The following is a 7,672-nucleotide window of genomic DNA, read 5'->3' on the forward strand; positions in this document are numbered from 1 at the left end:
AAATAAGTTGTGTCATAAGCTTACCTAATGATGTATTAGTTAAATACCTAAATATAATAAATAATACAGACATAAGAAAATAATAGTTTAACATAAGATCTGACTAAATATGTAAGATAAAATATTTAAGTATTGATATAAAATGTAAGTAAATACATTATTTAAAAGGATAATGGATAAAGTTCATAGTTAGTTTTCAAATACATACATTATGTTTATGTAAGAACATAGTACTTAAATAGTTTAAATAAGTAAATACTTGGTAACAACCTAGTGTAACAACTTTATAACTCTGTGTAATTAACAAGTAATTATTTTTAAGGATTTCTGTAAGACAATTTCGAAAGTTGAAATTGAGAGGGGGTGTTGAATATTTAAAAGTTAATTATTTCTGAACGTTATGTGTCTATGGCCAAAGTGTGGATTTTGGTGTTACTCTGTTGTCTATGAACGATAATAAAAAAAAGATGGCTGCGGTCAAAAGTATTGTTTCATTGTGCTCCTGAAAAAGTTCAAAACTCTAAGTAAAATACTCGTCCTTCGCTAGTAGAAATCCCAACATTAGCAACACATTTTTTTAAAATGTCGAGAAGAACTTGGAAAAAGAAAATTCGTTTAACTTAGCAAACAAATCAAGATTAATCACAATATGCCGATGGGTGGTAGAAGCTATTAACGGAAGATTTAAAAGAGATTTTAAAATCTTCAGACAACCTTATTTTAATATAACAATGAAGAATATGATGGTAGATTTTAGAATTTGTGCGGCTATAACAAATGCAAACCAAACTCCATTTGAAGATAATGAACGAGCCCAACAATATATAAACATAATAAATGAATATTATGTATATCGATTCGCAGTAACAATATCTTAAGAAATATTGTGATTACTCGCGAAGACATTGAGAGACGGATTGCGAGGCTTGATGCCAATAAGGGAGCCGGTCCGGATGGAATACCTCCACTTCTAATCAAAAGATGCGACAAGGAGTTGAGTGTGCCACTCTGTCTCATTTTCAATGCTTCGATCCAAATGGGAGTTTTTCCTTCTGAATGGAAGATGGCACACGTCATTCCCATCCATAAATCTGGCGACAGATCTAATTGTGAAAATTATCGTCCAATTAGTATACTTTCTTGTTTTGGTAAATTGTTCGAGTCGCTGGTCTATGATCACCTGTATCACCACATCTATCCCTTTCTCTCTGTTAAGCAGCATGGTTTCGTTAAAAGCAGATCCACTGCATCTAATCTGCTCGAATACAAAAACTACCTCTGTAATGCTTTTGCCAAGAGAGCGCAGGTTGACAGCGTATATACAGATTTTTCTAAAGCATTCGACAAAGTAAATCACAGATTGTTATGTGCAAAATTGGCATCTTTTGGCATTCATGGTAACTTGTTGCGTTGGGTTGAATCTTACTTGCATAACAGAAGTCAGTTGGTTGCTCTGAAGGGTTTTACGTCTTCATCTACACCAGTAAGTTCCGGAGTGCCGCAAGGTTCACATCTGGGCCCATTATTTTTTATTGCCTTTATAAACGACCTTGTAGACCAAATTCAATCCCCCTGTCTACTGTACGCAGACGACCTTAAAGTTTTCTCAATTATTGAGAGTGTCAGGGATTGTGGGACCCTCCAGACCGACCTAGATTCGATCCAGAGTTGGTGCGTTCAGAATCGAATGCATCTAAATGTCGGAAAGTGTTTTGTTCTAACATTTGGGAGTACTAGGGATAAAATCAGGTTTGACTACCAACTAAACGAACAGGTGCTTCACAGAAAAAGTGTTGCTCGTGACCTTGGAGTTATATTTGATGAAAAGCTTAGTTTCCATGCTCATTATGAGGATATAGTGTCCAGATGCTCAAAACTTCTTGGCTTTTTAAGCAGAACTACGAAAGACTTTAGAAGACCTCGCAGTTTGCTTTGCCTCTATTTTTCCCTTGTACGAACTATCTTGGAATATAATTCATCAGTTTGGTCTCCATTCTATGCAGTTCACACCAACCTAATCGAAAGTATCCAGAAGAGATTCTTGGGCATCCTTTGTTATCGGCTTGGACTTAGTAGAAGCTTACCAAAATACAGCGATAGACTGATGAAATTTAACGTCGTGACCCTCGAGACTCGACGTAAGTGTCACGACATGGTGCAGCTTTTTAAAATTATAAACTCACGCACAGACTCCCCTAGTCTTCTCTCCTCTATCAATTTGAATATTAAGCCCAGATCTCGTTGTCCATTCTCAAACACCTTCACTCTTCGGATTTACAAAAACAACACTTCTTATTTCAATCCTATTGTAAGAATGTGTCGCCTGTACAACGAAATCACAGTTTCTAATCACAATAAAATAGATATATTTAATGATAATTTACCTCGATTCAAAAAGTCAACAATTGGCATCCTTTTAGAAAATGTTAACTGACTGTAACATTAATTTAACTATATTTTTAATAAAATTGTAATAGTTTTAGGCTTAGATTCATTTGCATGATTTTTACAACAACTGCTTGGCAATATTCCATGTTGTGTATACATGCTTTGGGATAATGTCTGGTTTTGCTTTTTATTTCATATTGTCATTGTATTGCTTAGACATTGTCCTGTTTTGTATACGTAATAAAATAAATAAATAAATATTGAAAATACTCTGGCAGATTATGTTACAAGTAATAACTTGAATAGACAAAGGGCGACATTTGTAAGAATGGAAGCAAATAATAACCTAGACCTGACGGATTTCCCCAGGCTAACCTACGAAGAACTATTATCAGTAACTTTAGGTATATACCATTTCAAAAATCAAAAATCAAAATCAAAAAATCAAAATCAAAAAATATTTATTCAGTTTAGACCACAAGTGGCACTTATGAACGTCAATAGAAAATAATAAAAAAAGAAAAGGTAGCCCTTATGGGGCACTTTACATGTCTCCTTATCTTTTGGGCCCTACCAGCGCTTCGAGACAAACATATGGCAAGTGCTGAGAAGAAACGCCGGAACAAACTCAGTCACCACTTATTGCCAGGAATTATCTAACGGTAAGAATAGTCAAATTTAAGTACATCAAATATGTGCAGACTGAACTGACCACGCATCCTTGTCATCAATATAGTCTCGAACCTTGTAGTACCCTTTGGACATAAGGGTATTTTTTATATGTATCTTAAATTTGTTTATTGGCAATTCGACAAGGTTGTGTGGTATTTTGTTAAATATGGTAATACATTTCCCCAAGAATGAATTACCTATCTTATGCAACCTAAATGATGGAACAGCAAGTTTATTTAAAGCTGGCCACTTCGAAAGGGTGTTAGAAGAAGCTACCATTAGCACTTCGAAAGGGTGTTAGAAGAAGCTACCAATGTGGCTCGGGACCTTAATGTAGAAACAGATTTTCCGCCTATAGACACAGTTCGTCCACGAAGAAAACCAACTCAATTTCAATATGAACAGAGTGACGAAGTTTTACTTGACCCCAAAACCAAATACAAAGTAGAGGTTTTTTTAGAATCCTAGATCAAACGTTAAATTCTTTAAAGGATAATATTCGAGGGGTTGGAAACTTTTACCGACGTATTTGGCTTTTTCACCAATAATAACTTATTTAGTTGCTCTAAAGATGATTTAAAGAAACATTGCAAAGATTTGAATTTGAAGCTAAAAGACAGTTCAAATAGTGACACAGATATTGACCAGTTACGAACGAGTTTCCCATAGTAAGTACTCGAGAGAACATGGTAATTCGTCGCATGCTTTGGCGGCACACAAACTCAAACTATGGCAGACACATTTCAGCAACTGAACATGTGGATAGTTAGCTTTTAGATGGGATGGATGTAAAGCGAATTTCGGATTCCAGTCAGGTTGCTGGCGCCATCCGTACCTATTGCGATTAAATTTGTTGGGTTCAAACCCATTTCTTGGAGAAAATCAGTGAATGCAGTGTATAAAGCGGTTGCTGTGGTTTGGAAAAGCTCCTGAAACCCAAGGAAGTCTGTTATTATTGCTTTTTGTGCGTCGTTATAATATCTAATCATGTAGGCCATATATTTTTCCGATGAAACATCTGTCGACTCATCAAGAACAATGGAGTACGGGGCGATCGCCAAACCGCTTTTATTATTTGTGATTTTAAACAAGGCTCAATATTATAGAATTAAGAATATTATAGAGTCTATAATATTCTTTATTATGTTGGAACATTAATTGGTTCTATGCAGCTGCAAGTTTTCCAATGGACTGCCCTTTCCAATATTCTTTAGTATTTCACCCATATGATCAATGCTCCTCACAGAACCATGACAGGGGCTATATGGGCAGCAATTTGGATATCATTACTTTTTTCCGTTTTATTAGTAGTCGTATAAAAGCCTGAAATGTATTATAGTTATTTAAATAATAAAAAATATATTGTAAAATGTATAATGTGATATTTAATGTGTGTACCAACCAAAAGTAGATAATTTTGTCTGTTTTTTTTTGTATTTACGGCATTTCCACGTTCTATGTGAGCTTTTGATTTCATATGTTTCTCTAAATCTGTTTTATGTGCTCGCAAGGGATTTAAGCATAATTTACAATAGGCTTCTCCTTTTCCTTTCATAATAAGGTCTTCTGAAGTACGAGTAAGCTAATCTGTAATAATAAAAATAAATTAATATTATCAAAAAATTTAACTACTAAATTGGTAATTATTTTTTTGTGTTGGTATCACTAAAGATTCTATTATCTGATTCGAAAAGTGTTTTGATGAGCTTAGACAATAATAATATGCACTTTAAAACAAATTATTTAATTTATAATATAAGAAACATTATTAATGAAATCAAAAAAACCAATTTCACTCAAGTGGATTCCGTCTCGTAGTCGACATCGTAGTAGTACAAAACATGAACAAAAAAAGAAGTTTTTGTTGAGTTTGACTTCAAAGTCCTCTGTTCAACCTACCATAGAAAGTGCATTTAAAAAGGCGCCGACTACACTAGATGAAAAATGTAAAGTAGCTGAAATAAAACTTGCAGCTTTCATAGCTGAACACAAGATATCTCACCAAGTAGTAGACCATTTATGTGATCTTATATCGGCTACTTTTAGTGATCCAGAAGTTGCAAAAAAAATTCATCTGAAACACACGAAAGCTCAAGCGGTCATAAACAATGTAGTTGGCAGGAGCGAAAAGGATACATATTGGCTCGTGATCTACAAAATAGTAAGTTTTCAGTGATGATAGATGAGAGCACTGATATTGCAGTGGTGAAAACTATGTGCGTAATAGTACGATATTACGACTATAACCACGGAAAAGTTTTAAGTCGTTTCTGGGACTTAATACAAGTTTTTGAATTCAACCAAAAGGATTATTCTGCTAACGCACGTCATCTGCTTAAACTGGTAATAAAGTCTTTTGAAAAGTATTCAGTCCCTCTGGATAACATAGTAGGCTTCGGTGCAGACGGATGCAATACAATGATGGGTTGTAGAAATTCAGTATCCAGTCAATTTCGTGAGAAGTGCCCCGGTATCACAGTACTTAAATGTATATGCCATTCTTTGCATCTATGCGCAAGCGATGCCTCAAAAAAATTGCCACCAGATACTGAAAAGTTAGCTCGAGCAATTTGATAATTATTTCAAACTAAGCAGCAAACGCCAAGCAGAATTCATAGACTTTCAGTTGTTTACGGAAACTGATGTACATAAAATATTAAGGCCTGCACAGACGCGATGGCTCTCTCTGGTTTCAGTTAGAACGGTGGATGTCTCAGATTATGAGTTATAGATAGACTAGCTTTCCGCCCGCGGCTTCGCCCGCGTGGTATTTTGTCTGTCACAGAAAAACTTTATCGCGCGCGTCCCTGTTTCAAAAACCGGGATAAAAACTATCCTATGTTCTTTCCCGGGACTCAAACTATCTCTATGCCAAATTTCATCAAAATCGGTTGCGAGGTTTAAGCGGGAAAGCGTAACAGACAGACAGACAGACAGAGTTACTTTCGCATTTATAATATTAGTTGGGATTAGTTGGGATAGATGGATGTGCATAAATTACGTTTCGTTACATGCATACCTACTATCATCAACAAGAAAATTTCTTTTTCCAAAGTAATCCTGAATTAGCCTGAATAGCCCAATTTTTTTTTCTAGGTAGCCTAAATGGCTACCGGTAGCCGATTGCATTTTTTGGTCGCCATTTGACCCCCGAAGGTAGCCTAAATGGCGATAATTCGCCTAATCTGGCACCACTGCTGCCCAGTCACCAGACCTGAACCCCATCGAGCATTTGTGTGATCTATTGAAGCGCAAGGTCCGGCACCATTTAATAAAAACAAAAGCAGACCTAAAACGTCGCTTGCTGGAAAAGTGGAACGCTTTAACATGTGACGATTGTAATAAATTAGTTCAATCTTTACCAAAAAGAATTTCTGCAGTAATTAAGGCGAAGGGTGGTCCTACAAAGTATTATTTTTTTGTTGTAAATAAACAATATAAAACTGTTAAAAACTGTTTTGAATTAGACACATGTATAATTCCTTCAAAATTAAAAAATATCATGGGTGCTCAATACTTTTGGCCAAGGCTGTAATTGCACGAATGCCAAAGAAATATAGTATAATACATTATGCAAAGGCAGTACCACCACAATTACAAGGACACATATTACAAGCTTTACATAAAACGCACAGTGGTATATAGTGGTATATTATAGTCTTCCGAATAATTATGTAAGCTGCACTGAACAACACTACCTCCTCGGGTGACATATGTCGAGGGACAAAGTTGCAGAGACAAACTACGTGAATGTCGGACGACTTATCTCCGCGACATGTCCCCTAGTGAAAACGTGGCTTTAGTTTTTCTTGTGGTTCCACTACACGGAAAGTGGAAAGTTTTTGATAACAAAACTCAACGCTTATCAAAAAGTCTTTCTGCTTACTGAAGCTATTAAACTTTATAATGAGGCTAAAGTTATAATAAAAGCTGACATTCGACGGTTGTCCAGCTAAAAGCGATGGCAAAAAAACTGGGATGCAATCTTGAATAATCTTGATCCCGATAATTTGAAGACTGTCATTAAAATAGAAGATTTGCAAATCGCAGTATTTCCTGATCCTGCCTATATGGTAAAATTGGTGAGAAATAGTTTTCAGCATTACAATGAATTTCATGATGTTGATGGAAACAGCATTCAGTGGAGTCACGTTGAGTCACTTCACAAGCTACAAGAGAATGAATTTCATGCGCCTAATAAGTTACGTGCTGAACATTTGTCATTCAAAAAAAAATATCATGAAAGTAAAGCTTGCTACACAAATATTCAGTAGAAGTGTAGCAATAGCTCTTCTATTTTGCAAGAACACTGAGACTAAAGCAGTTCGACAAAATAAAAGGGACAGCTAAAATGCTGTTGACTTTGAAAGATTTGTTTGATATTTTATACCTACTTAAAAGTTCATGGATTATGGTCTAAAAAGGGCACTTAATCTTGAAAATGGAGAAAACATTGCAATCTTGCAAAGATATGTTGATGACTTTGACAGTCAATCTCGATAAGTAACGCATTAGGTTGATTGATTCACCTAGATTCACCGGGTTTTTAGGATTATGTTCAAGTATTGACAGTGCAATATTTTTGTACAATGATTTAATCAAAACTAAGCAC

Source organism: Ostrinia nubilalis, chromosome 22 (genome assembly GCF_963855985.1).
Source record: "Ostrinia nubilalis chromosome 22, ilOstNubi1.1, whole genome shotgun sequence".
Taxonomy (NCBI): Eukaryota; Metazoa; Arthropoda; class Insecta; order Lepidoptera; family Crambidae; genus Ostrinia; species Ostrinia nubilalis.